This window comes from Colossoma macropomum, unplaced genomic scaffold (genome assembly GCF_904425465.1).
Source record: "Colossoma macropomum unplaced genomic scaffold, Colossoma_macropomum, whole genome shotgun sequence".
In the NCBI taxonomy this organism is placed as follows: domain Eukaryota; kingdom Metazoa; phylum Chordata; class Actinopteri; order Characiformes; family Serrasalmidae; genus Colossoma; species Colossoma macropomum.
In genome coordinates this window covers 21,325,008-21,346,469 of record NW_023494789.1, presented here as the reverse complement: position 1 = coordinate 21,346,469, position 21,462 = coordinate 21,325,008, and the positions used below count along the sequence as shown (strand labels likewise).

Genomic DNA, 21,462 nt, shown 5'->3' with positions numbered 1-21,462 from the left:
ATATATTATACAGTTGCATGCAAAAGTTTGAGCAATAAAAATAGCAATTGCAGCATGTATAAGGGTGAAGACACCTTTCCAATTCTTCCAGTGTCAGAACCCAATTGATTTATTAGGCCTTAATTGATTGATTAGGACTGGGCAAGAAGGTCAAGAATTGTCATTAAGAACTGTCAGTAAATGACAATTCCAGAGCAAAACAAATTCTCTGACTCTTAAAACCTTATGCTAACGCTCAACAACCATGAGCTCTTTTAAACAACTGGCTGAAGATCTAAAATGAAGCTAACTAACTGATGCCTACAAAGCAGATAAAGGCTATAAAAAGATATCATAGCACTTTAACCTCACAATTTCCACTGTTCACAAAGTCATGATGAAATGGCAGTTAAGAAAAACAGTGGAATTTAAGGCAACATTTGCAAGACCAAAAAAAACCTTTAGATAGAACTGCTCTCATGCTGGCCAGCAAGGCAAAGAAAACCCCCATATGACGACAACGGACCTGCAGGAAAATTTAGCTGACAGAGGGGTGATGGTGCACTGTTCTACTCTGCAGTTTTGCACAAACATGATCTGTATAAACATGATCTGCATGGAAGAGTCATCAGAAGAAAGCTTTACCTGTGACCTCATTAGAAAAGTCATTGTACTTTGTCTATATTATGATTAACAGCCTTCTTATATGCCTCTATATTATATGGTTGATGTTTATTCTAATGACTGCATTAACAGTTTTTATGACACTGTGAGAATGTATTGCTCTTTACCCTTTCCTTTCCCTAATGAATTCATGGTTGTGTAAATGGCAGTTTCACATGTGTGTGTAGGGTAGGACAAGCAGCGAGTAAGTGATCACATGACCCTGGCCCGCGATGTTAACATCTGTTCCATTTGTACTCCAACTGCCTGGAATATCAGCCTACATGGTTGCCATGGCAACGTCAGCCTTTTAAGCACTACAACTGTTTATGCTGAGTGTGTTCCATTTCCAGCTTGCATCCTGTTCCACAGAGGCAGCAGGCTGCAAGCAGGCAGCATCAAAAGATCCTTTCAGATTTGGTGCATTACTCCAAATGAGGCCAATACCCTGATAATCAAAAAGAACTGCTAAAATGTGCATATGTCATAAGCCCCAATTTTTATTACCTTACTATAAAACTGAGCAGGATTCCTATTACTGTTAATACCAAGGGAGCTCAGTTCAGTAAGTTACAGATGGAACAAGACTAGACATGTCTGGACCACCATGGGATTCAGTTTATTTTGCATTTTATGTGTCTACGGTACTGTCTATGGTACATAAGGTTGTCCACCAGCCAACAGTGTCTGGTGGATGCCAAAGTTTTACCAGCCACTTTCTGTCAATAAATACAGTTTTTTTTTATTATTGTAATAATACTAATACTATTGCTGCTACTACTAATGATCATACATTATTATTATTATTATTAGTAGTAGTAGTAGTAGTAGTATTATTATTTCAAGTAATAACACTAAGATAAAAAAAGAACAATTTAAGTAGGTAGGATATTTAGTAAATATTTCAAGTAAATCAAGTTACCTCACCTGTAAAAAGTAGAATTACAGAACACTCTTATTGTGATAGCAGCTTGATTCTTGCATAAAAGAGGAAGTTATACACTATATTATATTGACATCTCATATTGGCAAAGGAGATCTTATAAGTCTGCCTTTTATTGATTTGTTTGATAATTTTGTTTCCTGATTCTGACATGCTGCTATCTATTGCTGTTTCACAAATGAATCCATGAAACACATTTAAGTAGCACTGTTGCAAGCCCAATGACAGCTGGGATAGGCTCCAGCACCACACCGTGACCCAGAAGGATAAGCGGTTTAGATGATGTGTGTGTGTGTGTGTGTGTGTGTGTGTGTGTGTTGCAAGCTCTTAATTAGCACAGTGTCAGATTTTAGGACTGTTACTAGCATTATGAAAGACTAGCAGACTCTAAGATGAGTTTTACTCACACACAGTCACACAGATGTGAAGAGTCAAGCAATCTCTATATTTTCTCTTGAGAGTGTAAAAATATGAGCAAAAACCTCTCGTTCTCTAGCTGCTAGCATACATGCTAATAATACTAGCTAGCTAAAGTTACACTGGCAAACTCTTAAAAGGGAAAATTAAAAAAATAGCAATCGATATATCAAAAATGCTGTTCCACTTTACATTCTGATGCACTTAGTGGTCATGTACTAGTGCTTGATGACTGCACATGAAAGTAATAAATTGCTAAATAACACTGCTTATAATGAAGGTGAACATTTCCAACCGATAGGCACAGACTGAGCTCAAACATACAGAACTCACTGCTGTGCTATTGAAGAGCTTTTAATGTTTTCTAAGATCCATGACATTTCAATGAATGTTTTTCTCCCTCGCTTTCATTAATATAATTAGAGCAATACCTACTGTGTAGTGATGGGGAATCAGTGACGGCGAGTCAGTGACGACCCTTGGCCAGTGACTCTGAGAGTCGAAATGCTTGGAGAGGACTTTTCATCTGTATTTTTCCATCATAATTGGCTCAAAGGATTAGAAACGGTACAAGGAATGAAAATGAAAACTAAAAATGATATTTTTCACAGAATGTTGAGAAAAAGTGATGTAAGCTGATGCAGAGGTGTAACCAAAAAGTTGATTTAGATTTTGATGTAAGAAAGCAAGAATTTGTAACTGTTTGATGAGACACAATAAATAATGCTTAATATGATCATGATCTAACATGGCACAAAATGTCAAATTTGATTTCAAGTTAACTTTAAATTCTTTTGAAAACTTGTGGGATTATGCTGGGAGATGTGCGGAGGAGGAACATCCAACCACTGTAGATGGTCATTTTTGAACAGGCAAGAGGTATTTGTGAAAAGAAGTTCCTTTAGAGAGTTAAAAAAACTTAGAGGAAAAACAAAAAATGGATAAACACTCTTAATTGTATAGTTATTCTTAGTGATCTAACATTTCAAATACTGCTATGGCAGAAGGCTGCAATCTGGAAAGATTCCTCAAACAAATTACATTTTCATTGTGTGATGCTCTCCTGAACAACCTCAAATACTCCAAGTGAGTTTCTACATATTTATTTTTCTAGTTATCTATTTCCTGTGTTTGTGTTAGTTTTTGTGTGTATTGGTGATCATTATAAAAACACTGAGAAGCTCCTTCTGATGGCAAGTGTATGTGAATCAAAGACACACAGAAACACACGTATTCACACATACATGCATACTGCACACATGGAGTCCATTGCCACGCAACACCACCCCCTCACTCCCCCCAATTTTAACACTGTCAAACAGAGAGAGAGAGACATGGAGAGAGAGAAGAAGGTCAGAGGGCTGTTGCCATGCTGATGATTGTGTTTTCCTGCTCCCATGAGAGTAGAGGTTTGACTAGACTAGGAGTGTGTATGTGCGTTTCTGTGTGGGTCTGTTTTTGTGTGTTTCTGTATATATATATATATATATATATATATATATATATATATATATATATACATATATATATATATATACATATATATATATATATATATTGCATTGCTATACTTGTGAGGACTACATGTCCTCACTATGATAAGACAACATGAAATTTTGTATGTGTTGTTTTCACCACAAATGACATTTAAAAAAAAAAAACTAAAAGATGCTGGGGTTAGGGTTAGGGTTATGTTTAGGTGTAGCATTATTGAGCTATAGTAATACAAAAAATGAATATAAACCTGTGGAAGTTCTCACATGTGTAGCAAGACAAATGTGTGTGCATGTGTGTGCTACAGGCCTGTGTAACAGCCAGACTAAAAGCAGATCATACACATGTTCTTTACACATATGTACACATATACACATTTTCACAGACAACACAACACAATACATTGCTTGTTAATCATTATAATGATAAATGGCCTTTACAATACTGCTGTCACTGAAAGGTACAATATGCATATGAATCCTCAAATGTTTGTATGTAAACGTGTGCTATGAGCTTCCTGAATAACTTTTGTTGGTGTTTGGAGGAACCAAGCTTTTCACACAATCCAACAACTGTAATAATTTTGGCCAAAATAATACAGATCTTCAAAAAGATCACACAACGGCAACGCCCTGCTACTCACACAACCTCAAGTTTAGATACTTAAATCATGTGAAAATTGTTGTAAGCCTATCTGTGGATAAGACAAAAGCATTTTCATTTTTTTATATTGGTATATACTAGCATACAGTGCTGCTATTTCAATGTGATCAAAAACAAAGAAAATTACTGGTGTTTATTCTACAATCAGCGGCTCTGTGTATCAGTTTGAAATGTGTGACACTAATGGATCAAAAGTGTTGCAGTAGTAAGTAGCAGTGCTTCCTGGAGAAACGTAAAGAAAGACAAAGCAAGTGACAAAAGGGGGTCCCCTCCAGACACTGTATACTCACACATGCATATTCTCATACAAACACAAACAAAAATATCATTGCGTGTTTCTACTTCATTGTTCCCCTATTTATCAGAGTTGTGTAAAAAGAGTGCAGATTTGACCACCTTTCAGGACATATGAACTCCTCTGATTCATAAAACTTTTGTAAAAGATTTGAGGTAAATCAGCCTCAGTGCATGAAAGAATAAAATGTGAAATAAAAAAAAAACATTTTAGTAGTTTTTAAGCAGTAAAATGGTGTGATTATGTAATGTGATTGTTTTACTAAAATAATAGATTTAAACCTTGTATTATTGCTGTGTATGTGATGATTCTGCGCCAGCTATACTTTGTATTGTCCATATTTGGGTGCTGTCAGTCATATAAAACAAAAGCGCAATATCTTTAAATGAAACATGGAATAATTGCACCATTTGTGTATACCAATATGCACGTAAAATAAGTACATTCACTTTTCTACCGGACTGCCATGTACACACATTATTAGTATTATAGTTATTTTTTATTCTTATTAGTGATATTATAGATAACATTGACAAAAGTTTTCTTTAGTTAACTGCAAATCAAGCAGTTTTTCTGCTCGGTAAACTATTACACTCAAATTTACACATACTCCTACTCGTACAGATATGCCAAAGATGATGAATAAGGGTCAAATGGATGATTCTCACTGCTTTTTTATCTAAAAAGCTCTGGCTCTGTCACTACTCGGTCTGTTCGGAAACACTCTTCTGAGCAACACTCTCTATTCCCCAACAGTAACACAGCTCAGAGTGTCATTCACACTGTCTATGCAGCAGCTCAGCCCTGGTTTTCCTCATTGGGGGAAACCTGTTGCAGTGATGGTCCAGCCTCAGCTCACCTGGCAAACACAAGCTGCTGGAAGGTTGCCATGGCATCAAGGGTACTCAGTTTAGGGACCCTGAACTGGGTAACTGACCGCCATGACCCCTAAATAAGCATGCATGTACCATCATGTGACTGTTCTTCCCATCAGCCACTACAGGATGCGATTTTAGGGGCCGTAGCTGTTTGTCAACAGTTTAGAACGCTGGCCAGCTCTTGTTCACCTGCTGAGACGAGAGCAGCCAGAGGACTAACAGAGGCACTGGGCTCAACATCTGTTCTCTGTCTTACATACTGTATGTGCGTGGGAGGGACAGAGAGAGACAGAGCGAGAGAAAGAGAGAGAGAGAGAGGGAGGGAAGCTTAGATATGGATGGTCAGAAGCTCAGTGTTGATGTAAGGGGTCAGTCATCAAGATGCATCAATCTCAGAGTGGCAATACATTTGGAATATTGTAATCAATTTTAGATAATACTGTGCAAATTAGAGATCATTTATTTAATTTCCAGTCAAAATTCAATCATTTAAGTTTATTAATTTTTCTGGAGATTAGATATAAGATAATCCACTTGAATAAGGAAGATGACTGTCAAAGGAAAATAAGTGTAAAAAGCAGGAGTTTCCAAAACTGGAAAAAATGATTAAAAGATACAGAGAAAGTGAGACTCCTAACAATGTAATGTTTACTGTCCAAATTTAACTACTGTGAATAGTTGTCCAAGCATGCTTGTGTATTTACTGCAATTTTAAAAATAAAATAAATTATTTAAAATAATTTGAATTAATGTGAGGTAAGAGATTTACACGAAATATATATATATATATATATATATATATATATATATATATATATATATATATATATATATGCATTGTATTTGTATGTGTTTAATACCATATGCGTAGGTTGGTTGACAAACTACACAAATACCAGTAAGAGTTATTTGGAGTGATGTTATAGAAAGACACCTCTTGGTCCACTGGGGTCCACCAAGGAGTTCTAAGGGGCCACAGAAAAATTTCAAAAGTTGTTTCTTAACTTTTTACATTTTGTCAGTTTATTTAATCTGCTTTGGCAATGTCTAAAAAAGCGGTACTTATTTAAAAATAGCAGTCACAATTTGTGGCCCTCCAGCAGGCACTTAACAACTTTTCTGTAACGTCCTACAACAGTGGCATGCCTGGTCAGCGATAGCTGCAGAGAAAACTAGCAAAATGGAAAGGGTTCCTGTAAGACACAGTCTTCACTAAGTTCACTAAGTGAAATTAACGATCGAGGGCGGGGAAACAAGGAGGATAGCGAGTAGGGCCGAGGAGGACAATGACGCAGTGGCACTTACTATCCAAAAGGAGGCCTTAGACAAACTAGAGAACTAATGGGATAAAGGACTTGTCCATAAATGGTACTTCGAAGATGTGAAGACATTTAAAGAACCTCCACATAACATAAAGGTTAAAAGTTTTTCTAAATCTGTACATACAAGCCAAGACCAGTTAGGAACCTGAGAACTCACATTTATATGAGAAATTAGGGACTGGTGGTTACCTTCACAAATGGAACTACACTAAACATCAACCCAGCTGTCTGGGATGAAAGAGTAAACAGACAGCAACCTGACTGACAGCCGTCCTCTCTGCTCAGTGCTGACCCTGTATTTAGCATGCTACAAGTTTATGACACACAGCAACACTTCTATTAAGAGTTCCTGTCCACTGAGATTAGCTCTTGCTCCACTGTGGCTCGCTCATCATGGGAAATCTCCCAGAGAATGTCATTCAGCATAAAAATCATACATGTCATACATCATTTCACAGGAGCTCTTGTAGCATAAGCTCTGTAAAGCACAGGCAGCAAACTGTTGTTGGAAGGATGAAAAAGGGGGACAAAAGGCCCCCAAGTGCCCCTTATGGATACTGCTAAAAAACTGGTCCATATGTTATTGTTACAGGCACAAATGTCTTTTGAGACATAATCTTTGAACCAACCGTTTTTATAAGACTACACTGTTAATGTTTATAAGCCATCCTTAATGAATTTTATCTGATTCCAAATAAAACATTAACTTTCATAAAACAGCTCCATCGCAGATGGCATAATGACATGTTGCTTTTAACTTCTATTTACAAACCCAACACCAAAAAATGGTGTATTGGGACAGTAGGTAAAATGCAAGCAAAAACATAAAGCAGATCATTTTTAGTGTGCTGTGGTCTGACAAGTCAATCTTTAGCTTTTTTACAGAAATAATGCACATTGTGTAATGCACATAGGAGCCATCTTTTCAGGGACTTTCTTAATTATTTGAACATGACAATGGTTAAAATAAGTCCATAAGGTAAAACATCAAAAATCATGCTTTTGTACTGTTTTTAATTGAATACCAGTCAAACAGAAGTTCCTAATCACTGCTTTCTGCTTTTAATAACATTTCACATACTGTCCCAACGTTTTTGGAATTGGGTTTGTACTATCAGCTGAAGCTAACTACTAATTAGTAGGGATAGACAATGATATCATATCATATTCATATCAGAAAATAATTGTTTTAAAATTATTATCGGCATTAGACAGATGCTTAGACAGATATTTCAAACTGATATTTAATTAAACATTTATTGTTTTCTAGAAGAGCAGAATGTTTTGATGATTCTGGGCTACTGTGCTAAAATGTCTGCATTTTATTTATGTTATTGTACTTGTAACCCTCTGCAAATAAATATTTTACTTGTCCATAATGCTAATCCAAGTAGATCTAGTCCCACTTTCTAGATTTTGTAAATAAGGGTGTATTGGCATCTGATGTCAGTATCGGCCCATAATTCCCATATCAGTGCATCCCTACTAGCTAGTCTAATTCGGCAACTGCTGATGGGTCTGTAAGTTATTTACATTCAAAACATTACCATAAAATTATGAGAATGTAAATGAATAGACATGATGAACATATGTCATATCCACAATACCTGCATTTACATACAGTCAAATACAAAAGTTTGAGCCTCCAAAGTCCATTTTTATTGAGAAAAAACATATTGCTATTGTCGAGGGAGTGCAATTCCGAACACTGGTGATGGCATGACCAAAATATGTTAATAATCAGTGTGATATCCACAATATTTTTGCCAATACTGATAAAACTATGGTTCGCTAGTATTAATCAATATTATCAGCCAACTGATATGTTGATTGGGCTCTACTGGCACTTTTTAAGGAGTTAAAGTGGAAAAAAACTAAGTGGCTACTTAGTAGCATAATAGTTTTAGTGGTGCCTGATTTTCCTGCCCCAAACCACAAACCACAGCAGCCTTTAAAAAGAACAGCCTATTCATGCACTCTGCACTGACACCTGAATATTCAAAACAGCCAGACTATTCACAAAAGATGCTAAAGCTCATGTAAACCAAGGCCCTTAACACTCGCAAGTCTCAGGACATAAACATTCAGTGTGTTGTGGCTGAAAAATGGCATGTGTTTAAAGTTCATGAAGAGATTGTTACATTACAGTAATGGGCTGTAAAAATAGTTTATGAGACGAGATCTTCTGAAAGCCAACCAGTGGGAAGTCCCACTCCAAAAACAGCGACAAACCGTCTGGAACATAAACACAGAGCTACAACATATTGCTATTAAATTCAGTGTTATTCAGTATAATAGCTGTGTGTGTTTGCGAATAAGCCACAGCGTAGCTCCCCACCACTCACATTCACAGTTTCTGTGCTAATTAGCAAAACTGAGGACTTCATTTCTCTCAAGGTGTAAAGTGCTTCATGCTGTTACACTGCATGCCTGGCAGCTGAGGCAAGTCTGAATGGGTGAGCAAAAGCCTTGCAGAGGGATGCACCAATTTTCTGGTTCTATAACCATAACCAATAACCAACACCTTTGCTGTACCCAGTATTGACACCAAAAAACAATATTTTTCCTTTTTGCATTGTAATGATTGTAAGACATGTTAAAATTCTAGAGCTGTATCAATGCTTAATTATATCAAGCCATGATGTCTAGGGTTGGGCGACCCTGGTCAAATTACATGTTTTGTTGATCAAAAGAAGTGCTTACCCTCTACAGAGAACACGTTTTAGCATATTTTAATGCACAATTACTTTTTATTTGCTGAATTTAACATATTGGAAATAAATATGTCATGTGGCCTGTGCAAAACTCATCAAATAAATAGAAAGTGTGCATTAAAATCTGCATTCAAACTTTTGCATACAACTGTAGCTTAATTAGACATGACACTAGCTGTAAACATTTACTTGTATATCAGGCTTTTATTTTAAAAGAATAGAACAGAAATATGCCAAGCATATGCCTAGTATATTTGGTCTCTATTTCTTTTATACTTTGTTATCTTTCCACACTGTGAACAAAAAATGTTTTAACTTAATATAAAATAAGGAACTGTGCTGCCTTATAATTGTTAGTTCATTGAGCAACAAATAGTAATTTAACAGAATGATAAGCTGCGTCTTACATTCTGTTTTAGTCAAAACTTTGAGGCAGCTAGATTACTTGTCTAATTTCGTAGCTAAATATATTATAGTCCTATATATTGTCCAAAAATCTTGGACAACCAAGAAAAGAATTACATTTACTGTCCACTTTATTAGGTAAGCCTACCTCGTATCTACACCTAGGCACACTTAGCATACAGGTGCACTTAAGAAATACAAAATGTAACTATGAATCACTCTCAGCAATGTGGTAACACTGACACTGGCATGCCAAACATCGTGTAGTATATCAATGGTCAGTTTCTGGCCACATGACATAGTTGGCTGAATGATGCTGTGTATGAGCCATTAACATACCACTAACACGTCAGTGTTAATGCAGCACTGAGAATGATCCACCACCCAAATAATATCTGCTCTGTGGTGGTCCTGTGGGGGTCCTGATCATTGATGAATGGGGTAAAAATTGTGCTACAGTCTGTAACTGTAGAATTACAAAAGGCATCTATATGCTTAGTAAACTTGATCAAATGGATAATGAGTGTAGAAACAATGTAGGTGTACTTCATGAAGTGGCCACTGAGTGCAGTGCATGTACTCCAGCAGTAAAGTGTGTTTTTTCCAGTGACATTAGAAGAAATACATTCCTTGTTTTGAAAAAGGTTATTATCTTGGCTTAGAACAGGAGAACTAGGATTCAGGACCCCCTTAGAGGATGCAACATAGTATCGAGGAGACATAAGACATATATGACAAATGCAGATAACATAATTTTGCATTTTTAGCAGCAGGCTTAAGATTTGTGGTTTGCAGGCCCAGTAAACATGTAGACTTTAAAACAAGAAATTTAGTTTGTTCTGCTATAAATTTCTTCTGTAAATTCTACTGTAAATTTTCAGTAATTTCTGTAATGTGTACACTGATGTGTATGCAGTGGCCTGCAAGGGTGGGAGCAGGGAGGAAGAAGGGGTCATGAAATACTTTTATCCTCCAATAATGGTCGCACTGTGAAAAAGGTTAGGAACCTCTGGATTAGAAGAATACAATGAGAAGAACACAGGTTTGATTCCTGATTTCTTGGTGCTCTCCAGCCATCATATGTATTTGTTTGATTCCATCAAAAGCACATATGATTTCATTCAATGAAGGACTGATTAGCTGAAGCAGGCAGTGAATGGTAACTGTAAATACTGGACTTCCTCGAGAGCAGGTTTGGAAAAGGTTAAGCTAATACACTCATACACATCAAATCACAGTGTAATGTTTATTTGTGTTTATTCTAATATTTTTTGAAGAAATAAATGCATACTGCCAGATAAATGGCTATTTATGTGCTATTGGCTCTTTAAGTTATCGGCTGTAATTGCAAACCAGGGAGGATGATAATAATTAAGTCTGAGTGATACGGCAAAAATATAACATCACAGCATACGTATTATGATGTTTAGTTATTCTAAGATTTGGTAAATTGGAACAGAGAAGAAGCCTCACAGTAGTTGTGCCATATTTGCACCTTACATGCAAAAATTATGAATATAATGACTTTTATTTAAAGTTTCGTATACTTTGCTGCATCACATCCATTTAAACAGGACTAATTATTCTCTAATTTTATGGAAAACGCAGTTGGTCAATTTTTTTAGCTGCTGATAATATCCATATAATATCCAATATAAGAAGCATATAGTGACATAATGCATCATAATAATGATAAATATGACTGTATGATCTACTTCTAATTATAATTGAACGTGCCCATTTATAGATGAATAATATGTAGCCACTGACATTATGTAAACCCTGAGTTCTTAATGTAATCTGCAGGAAAGTGAAGTCAACCTTCTACCAGTAACTGCACAATGAGAACACACTTCCACACAGCTCAGAGTGGACACATCCAGAGGTCTGTCTGAAGGAAGACTGGTCCAAAAACAAGATTTACAGGAGTAACAGTGAGTTTCAAAGGCAAACTGAAAGCAGCAAGTAGTGTGCTGTGTATGGCAGGATGATGTATGAGCAAGCAGGAGGAAATGGGAGTGTGTGTGTTTGTGTGTATGCGCATGTGTGTGTGTGTGTGCATGTGTGTGTGTGTGTGTGTGTGTGTTATATATTTGTAAGACAGGCAGAAACACTGCTGTCCCTGACTGACCCCACCACCCACTCACTCTTGTCTGGAGCACAGCCTACACACACACAGACACACACACACACACATACAGAAACACATACATATTTTTCTGTGTGTGTGTGTTTCTGTGACTTTATGAGTGTGTCTGTGTGTGTGTTTCTGTGAGTATGTTTGTGAGTGTGTGTGTGTGTGTGTGTGTATATGTCAGGGTTGTTATAGTAACCTATAATAAAACTATAAAAATAAAAAAGTATGTTTCTCAGTATATATATGTGTGTGTGTGTGTGTGTGTGTGTGTGTGTGTGTGTGTGTGTTTGCATGTTTCTCTGTGTGGTTCTGTATGTTTGTGTGTTTGTATCCGTTCTTGAGCATTTTTCTGCCTGTGTGTTTGTGTGTTTCATAGTGTGTTTCTTAGTGTGTGTGTGTGTGTGTGTGTGTGCATTTTTTTACTGATCAAGTAAAGTCTCTACATTATGCAAGATGTATTTTAACCATCTTTAGCCCCCGAAAACTCCATAGACCATTTGTTTCAAATCCCAAAAATCCAGAAGTCAGACAATAGTTTAACATCAATCTGACCTTTCAAACATGTGGCTTCACACCCTCCATGTCCACACAGTCTGCACGATCAATAAGTCTATACACATTCAGATTAGCAAGCATGCAGCAATAATATTTTTTCCTGAAGATATTTTCAGCACCATATCAAATTGGTGCAAGACTCTGGAGAAGAATTCCAACCAGACTGCACTAAAAGTACTGTAAAGCGCAGAGGTGAAACGTCAAAGTCTGGGTCTGTTTCCTTAAAATGGTGTTGGTGAGTTTGTGTTCCATGATAGGATCATGAACTCAGAAGTGTACACAGGCATTTTGGATGCAGACCTGCAGAGATCTGCAAAGAAACTGCTCAAACGATAACAATCTGAACTATACCAGCTGCCATTAATACTTTGCCAAAAGGAAAATTCCAGTCTTGGAATGTTCTGTTTAAAATTGATGCTACTTGGTTTAGCATTATAAAACCAATTACCTTTGTTTCTTCAAATATTTCAGTGAGCTGCATGGGAAAATAATGAGTTAAACAAAATGTATGCTCTTATGCAAAAGTTTGGGTACCCCAGGTCCAACTACATATTTCTTTGATTTTCTAATTGCAAATAATCCTCTACAGCAGAGGTCACCAACCCTGTTCCTGGAGATCTAGCTTTTAGCTACAAACCTAATCGACTCTACCTGATCCATCTAAGTACTGCTTACACACATCAGTTAAAACCTGCAAGAACAGAATCTCCAGGAGGAGGGCTGGTGAACACTGCTCTACAGTGAACAAACATAAATATGGCGTATTTTTGGAAATGTTGGTGCGCTATTTCTATTTGTTTACTGGATTTAACACATTGGGAAAAACATAAAACATGGAAAAAATAAAACATAAAATAGTGCACAAAAGTTTAAATGTGATGTTTAATTATTTTTTTTCAGTATGTTAAAAACTGTGTATCCTATAGAGAATGCGTTAAATTATTTTCACTTAGAACATCAATAAAACACTGGTGGTGTCCAGATTTTTGCAAAGGACTGTAAAAAGGTGCTGTGGGGGATATAATATGGCTATTGTGTGATGTATTATTCCAGATCATTCACATTTTGTCCACTATTTGCTGCAAAAATTCACATAAAACCATGCTCGTTTCTCAAGGAAACAGCAAATGCAAGCTTAGTAGATTGTATGTGACTTGCTGCACATCTGGGCCTGAATTCACTAGCTATCATTTTCTCTTTAGTGAGTGCAGCTCTTCAACAATAGCAGATGTAATGCGTTCCAGAAATCATTATAAAGGAGGAGAGGGAGGCTGAAAGTTTACTTAAAAGTCCCGCAGACTCATAACATGTGGGAACGCCACTGAGTCACCGCTTACAGCCCCATTCTGAAACACGCTTTTCGGAACCAATGGAAGCATCTGGCAGTGACGTTTTCAAACTAGTCTCTTTGAAACATAAAGTGACTTCTTTAGTGTAGCAGAAACCTAGCACTGAGGCAAAGGCAACAGCACCTGCTTTCAATTTCCAAAGCAATTGGAACCCTGACAAGAACAATGGGCGCTTTTGTGTGGCACTGGGCAAGTGCAGATCAACATGAGGCAATGATGCCTGACGGCCTGAAGTGCAGCTATGGGACCGATTCAGGAACAGGAGGAAAAACAACAATCTTGTTGATGACTAGCATTGCTGGAATGACAGCTGATTGGTCACGTTCAGCAAGACATGAACATGATCGCACATGATACTACGATTTACACAAATGTGGTTTTCTGAGACATGAGTTCCATGAGGACATGGCTCTAAAGGTTACAGGAAAGAAATTGTGTTAAATTCATAAATGATACAAAAGTTAAGAAAGAAACAGTAGTATGCAATCAAAATAATTATCACTTTTTTCCCCAGTTAACCACTTTGCACTAGGTGATTATGCACTAAAAGTGCAAAGTAATATTGCTTAAAAGAGCTGAATGAATAACACTGTTAGCTCTTAATAATGTCAAAGTGATTAAATCATAAGCTTTCAGTAAACACAAACTAAAAATTCTATAAAAATCAAATAATTTCAGCACCTTCGATATAACTGTTCATGTCTATGATGATTGACTGCGTGAACTATTTAACTGAGCTCAGCAGAGAAGAAACCATTCAAAAGACGCAAGTCTATACAAAGAATAGGTTACCAAGGTTGATTATCATTCATTTGTTAAAAAAAGGGGTCATGGGAGGCAGGAGGGTGGCATGGCACAGACAGCAAATGTCAACATAAAAGGAAAGCTAAATTCCGGACTTTTTAAGCAATCCAGAAATCGTGGCCGGATGCATGTTTTAGGTCCCAAATAGAGGATATGTCCTGGAAAAACAGGATGTACGATCATCCAGTACTGATTAACTTCAATGTAAGGACAGTTGTTTGTGAAAGGTGCACTACATGTTTAGAGAATAGTCAGCACTTCAACATCATAACTGAGGAGATTAGGTTCTGTAGCTGAACTAGCATCTATCAACATCTACCACATTCTGCATTAAACCAGTCAACTGAATTAGTAAATAAATAAAGTTCCCAGGCTACACAGCTCTGAAACAAACAGTCCAACCTGAATATTTGTAAACAGCTGGATTAGTTAACAGAAAAAAAGGGAAAGAAGTAGAGAGCTAGTAGTAGATGTGGATGGAGAAAGAGGACACTGGAAGAAAAGGTGCATGCCGGAGCAGCTTGAGGCAGAAGCTCCAGGGGCCTGCAGGAGCTTTGAGAGGACATGTGTCCAGTGAAGCGTGCCTGGAGTCAGGCCACTCTTGGACAGCCAGGGGCAGGAGGAGCTATGCTCCACACCACCAATCCACCTGGGTAAAGTTACACAGGCTTTTTCTTCTTTCGAGAGAGCGCTGACTGAGTCCCACCGGACCGCCTTTCACGTCTGTCACTTCCTGGTCTTTGTCACCATGCTCACGTCAAAGCTCTTACGGGGGCTGACTGTCTCCAAGGATGACACAGAGGTGCCAGCTTTGGAACAATACCAACAGATGAAAGAGGCGTTCCCTAAACACGGCTTTTTTAAGGAGATAGTTTTCTCTGGTCCCAGGCATGCTAGATTCAACGCTAGTCCAGAGTAAATAATGTCATTTCACTATACATTTGATTTACATTAGATAATGATTTAAACTAAGTACATAGTTACATAGTGAATAACATTACATTTAATTTTACATTCTATACCAACAGGTTTGAGTATGAATGTCCAACTTTTTTATTGCTTTTTCAATGTCAAAAATGACAGTTTCTGCAAAAGAAGAAAAGAAGCAAATCCTAATCATAATAAGATTCTCCTCTTATACTTATGCTGAAAGATTTGAATTCTAAATTTTTCTGCATGCGTCAAATAGCAGCAAGTGAAAAATATCAACAACAAAAACAATAATAATAATAATATTTTTTTGAGGATCAGCTGGTAGAATTTTACATCAATACAAAAAAGTTGGTAATTATCTGCTATATTTTCATGAATGCCAAAAAAAACGCAAGTCATCAATTTTGGCTGATAATGTCAAACAACCAATATATTGGTTGGGTTCTAGAAATAATATTAAATTACAACATCATGGCTGTGCAATAAAACAATATAGTTGCAGGAGAAATATTAAGTGCAGTCCTACTGCTCATAGAAGTCAAGTCGAAGTTTATTTGATGTGTGTAAACAATGGCTCCTGCAATGTACAAATGCTTAATAGTTGTTTAGTCTGTAGTCATATTTAAAGCTAGCAACAGTTTCAGTCCTTTTCAACATGTCTGTGGATTCAGAACATGGTGCCCCCTGCTCCTCTTGCTGCCTTCACAATGTTTAGTCTTTTTTTAGAATGAACTGATTAATTTAAAAACATATATTACAATAACACTGAGCCTTACTTTCAGGCAATAAACTTTTTCTGTTTTCTGTTTTGAAATTTATGACTCCAACTATGTGCATTACTGTTCATGTAGGTTTCCTCACTCTCAAAAATGCAGAAAACCATTATAGAGTGCTGATTGTGCCCCCTTGTGGAGAATGTAAATTATTTAGGAGAAAATTAATTTTCTGTATATTTAATAAAATGAGCATTAAATTACAGCATTTTACTGCTTTCTTTTTTCCACTAAAATGACTGCACTTGTTGAGCAGTATACATTTTAGAAGAATTATGTTGTTTTCAACACTCACAACTTTTATAGCACTGGTGCTAATAGCGCAAAAATTTAAGTACAGCCCTGAACATGATTTGTTATTTCTGATTTTCCTTTAAATCTGCAATGTGAAGTTCCAGGCTGTGTATGGTGGCTTCACGGTGAGAATTTGAGGAGTGTTCTCAGAGGCCTTATGATGAGGAGACATCACTCCTGCTTCTAATCTCCTCTTCTCGGGCAGGTTTGCGTCACCATTGCACGTAGCTCAGCCTCTGTTGTGCAAATGTCTTTTTTTCAGTTTGGGTCCCCTGGCTACTGTTCAGTCTCAGCCCCTGCCACTGACGCCGAGCAAACCTCAAAACGACTCTGAAGCTGACATTTAGATTTCTTTTTTTAACATGCTTGGATATAAATGACATCAGCCTCCCACATTCTATACCATCACTTACATCACTGCTATCGTTTACATTCCCATTTTACTGATTGAATCTGCACTTATACATCCACTAAGGACCATCTGTAGCCTACAAATAGTCTTTTTTCCAGCAAATAATGGAGGAACTGTCACTCCTCCACATGCAGACAGTGCACATTTACAAAATCTGATCTGAGACCAACCCTGCTGTTTCTTTCATAACGGTTAAAGTTAGGATCTAGGCTGAGCAAGTCTGTCCTAGACTGCTTTTTCAGAAGAGCTCTTCTATTTAGAGTGCAGTCTCTCATGGCAGAAGGAAAGCCTACCTGAATTTGCTGGCAAATGATAAATCATTGTCTAATTTTAAAGCATGCTGGACTTGGCACTCTTCTTCGCCTGGTGGCAATGTTTGAGGCAATCTCAATATCTGTTTCAAATCACAAGAAGAGGAAACTCACACTAGAAAAAAAAGCTGCTGCTTTTCGGCTATTCAGCACTTGTTCACATTTTCAGGAGAGTATATGAAGTCTTTTAATTTTCTAATGCAATTTTAAATGTAATCAGCGTATTACATAGCATAATTAGTTATGTAATGAATTTGCATTAGATTTACATTCTTTATCAACAAGTTTGAGTCTTACCTTTTTCCATTTTTCCTTAAAAGGACTACTCTTAAGTTCTTAATCTTAAGTACTATTCTGAAGCGATCAATAAGATTTTCCACTGTTGAATGAGAATTCCAATGATTTTTCTAAATTACTGTAGATTCTATTGTTAAGATATAAACAAAGTTATTGAGAGTGGTTTAATGTGAAATGTTCAGTTATAGAGAAACTTACTGTCAAAATTGTTCATAGTGGTGGTGATAGGAACCAGATGTTTGAAGTGTTTAATGCCTCCAAAATCTCCCTCACAGAAAGCTATTACATGAAATGGTTATAAATAACTGCCTGATGCTGAGACATTGTTTAATGACAGTTTTGAGAAGGTTGTGGTCTAAAACACATTTTTTTTGGTGGAGTGGAACATGCACAGCATTCTAGGGTGGAATACTAACCATTAAAACATAGTGTGTCAGTTTACCACTATTTTAACATTACCAACATTATATATAAATACTCAGAAGATGTGTAGGTTGACTGGTTGTTTTGACTAATAAATAAAATGGCTATATTTGTGTTATTGCAACCTCTGGTTCTTATCATCACCACTGTTCACAAATCAGAGATTTCCTTACAGTGATAATGATAGAAACCAGGGGTCATAATGTCTTCAGCACAAATATAGCCATTTTATCTACCATCCAAAACAACCAGTGAACCTGCATGTGTCTTCTTTTAAATGTAATGTTGATAATGGTATAACACTGATACATTTTTAAAAATACATTTTACAGGGACTATTTTGCCATACAACACCCTCTACCACTTCACCATAAAGTATGCTTTAGGCCAAAATCTTAAATCTTCTAGTTCACAATAATCGTAAAACAAACAGAAAAAACACAGGCATTATGCAATGTATTTGTAAACCAGGCATTAAACACCTCAGACATCTGGTTCCTATCATCCCCACTGTGAATAATTTTGACTCATTCAGTTTCCCTAGAATGGAGCATTTCACATTAAACCACTCTGAATTACTCTGTTTACATCTTAACCATTTAATTAAATGGAAATTGTGAAATTTCTGCACTGCTAGATCTGCCCTGGACAACTGTAAGTGCTGCTATTATAAAAAGGGCACAAATTCCCATAGACACACTCCAAAATCTTGAGAAAGCCTTTCCAGAAGAGTGGAGGCTGATATAGCCACAAAGAGGGTCCAACTCCACATCAATGCCAATGGTTTTGGAATGAAATGCCCAACAAGCTCATATAGGTGTGTTGGTCAGGTGTCCACACACACATACATTTGAATACATATTTTTCATGGATTTGACAACTATTCAATTTTGAATGTTATTTTCATAGCCCTGTTACAAATAAAAAAAATCTGAATTCACTCTTTAAACACAACTTCTCCACTTGTTGAAATAAGAAGTACTCCATATCAATGTTTTTGATAACCCTATTATAACTCCTATGAGTAAAATTGGCCTACTCTGTGACAAACTGTAGATCCTTGTTCGTTTAAACAAGCATTTGTTCGTTCATTCGTTTAAACTCATAAAAAAGAATGAAACTTTAAATTCAGGCTGCCTAGTTTTAAGATATCAAACTATGGATACATGCCAGAAGAGTATGTAGTTATAGCTTCCCTCTTGTTCACAGCATGCGAGTGATCAGACCAGATGCTAATTGGCTGAGGTGGGGATTGGTGCAGAAGGTGCTAGGGGTGCTGGGAGGCTCTCATTTGACCTGTGAACTGGGCTGCATGGTTTGCTAATGGGCTCAGGGAGCCTCTGGCTTGAGGCTCGGAGCACTCTGTGTGTCGTGCAAACACACAGCGGCCGATTAAATTATACACGAGCCTAAGAGAACAGAAATAGCTCAGGGCTTCGCAGAAATGGACCAGGCAGGCCTAGTGCAAAGAGAGCGGACGCTTGTGCTGTCGTCCAGGGAGGCAGCTCAGACCAACACAGATCAAAAAAAAAAAAAACTTGCAGAATGTAACATGCAATAGATCGACAACATGTGATGACTCCTTGTCATAGCGGAAAAAGTTATTTGGACATATACATCAAGTTCACCTCCAAAATTTTATCCATTCATTCGGGCAATAATCAACATCAGAATATTGGCCTTTATAATCCTGATATCACAGAAGGCTGTAATATGCTAATGTACTCTCTAACCAATCACAATGTCTTACTGTGTGTTGGGAATCCTGAGCAATCACAGTTCCAGATAACTTTTTGTGGCTGTGTATGAATTGTAGCATTTATGTAACAGTACATTTTTATAGGCCATTAATCGTGTCACATTATTATTTCACACGTTCATTTTAATATACTGCCAAGTGTATCATAATCACAATATTTGGCAATTAGGGAGGTCAAACAATTAAAATAATCATCACAAGTAATTGCATTAGTTTGTGTTGTTAATCACCATTAATCGCATTTGTCTTGTGTTTATCTAAGTTATAATAAAGAACAAACACAATCTGTTCAATCTAATAACACAAAAATAATGCATTGTTGTGGCCCATACGTCCTCATGTAGAATACATCTCTCAAAAATTCACAGTGTAACTTGGAAAAAGCATGTAAACCCCTAGACAAATAACTTCAACAACGGCAAACTGGAGCCAGGAGTTAACAAGCATGGAGTCCAGTCAATTAAATGAGATTGGAGGTGTTAGAACTACTTTGACTTGACCACTCAAACATTTTAAGTTTGCTATTCACAGCAAACATCTACCAATGTGAACTAACAATCAATAAATGTTGATTTGAATAAAGCTGGAGCGGGGTTATAAAGTAATCTCAAAGAGTTTAGGTATTCATTAGTCTACAGATGGACAAACTATCTATAAATGTAGATGATATAGTACTGTCTCTACTCTCCCTAGAAGTGTGTCCCCAGCCAAGATCTCTCCAAAGGCATGACACAGAATGCTCAATGACGTAAAAAAGAACCAGAGAGTAACACCTTGAAGGAATCACTGGACTTAACATCTCTGTTGATGAGTCTACTATACAAAAAACAATGAACAAGCATGGCAGGACACCACAGAGGAAGCCACTACTCTCCAAAAAAAAACACATTGCTGCATGGCTGAAGTTTGTCAAGGAGCATTCGGACACTCCAAAACGGTGAAAAGGGCACATGAAAACAACATCCCAGTGGAAGGAGCATCAAGATTCGGGGGTTGCTTTGCTGCCTCTGGGCCTGCAACGATGGCCATCATCAAGGGGGAAAGGTTTGTCAATATATCCTAGACGATCATGTTAAGGAGGGTGGCTGCCTACCAGTTGAAGCTCAGAAGAAGCTGGGTGACGCCACAGGACAATGACCCTAAACATTTAAGCATATCTACTACAGAACAGCTCAAAAATAAAAGAAAAAAAAGCAGCCCAGACCTTAACCCAATGGAGCTGTTCACACCAGACACACGAAGAATACAGCTCACCAATACTCCTTCTGAACACTGAGCAGGACTGCAGCTTTTGGAAGCGCTTGCTTGAGATTATTCCTGCCAAAGGAGGTTTGACCAATACTTCAATCCAAGTGTTCACTTATGTTTTACACCAACTCTGTGAATGTTTGATTGATGTGCACAATAAAGGCATGAAAGATTAGAATTGTTTGTGTGTAATCAGCTTTAGCACTTGTGTGTTTGTGTTTGTCTATATTTGTGACTTAGATGAAGAACAGATCACATTATAAGACCAATTAATGCAGATAATTCCAAATGGTTGACATACTTTTTCTTGCCAGTGTATATGACTAGACAAAATACGCTTCATCAGAGTATATTCATTACCTTCAGTAATTCTACATAAACTTGAACATAAATC

General features: G+C 37.1%; 1 protein-coding gene across 2 annotated transcripts in view; it reads right to left on the bottom strand.

Moving 5' to 3' along the window:
• tns1a (tensin 1a) overlaps window positions 1–21,462 on the bottom strand; it is a 240,106-nt gene that overhangs the window by 180,885 nt on the left and 37,759 nt on the right. The window lies entirely within an intron of this gene.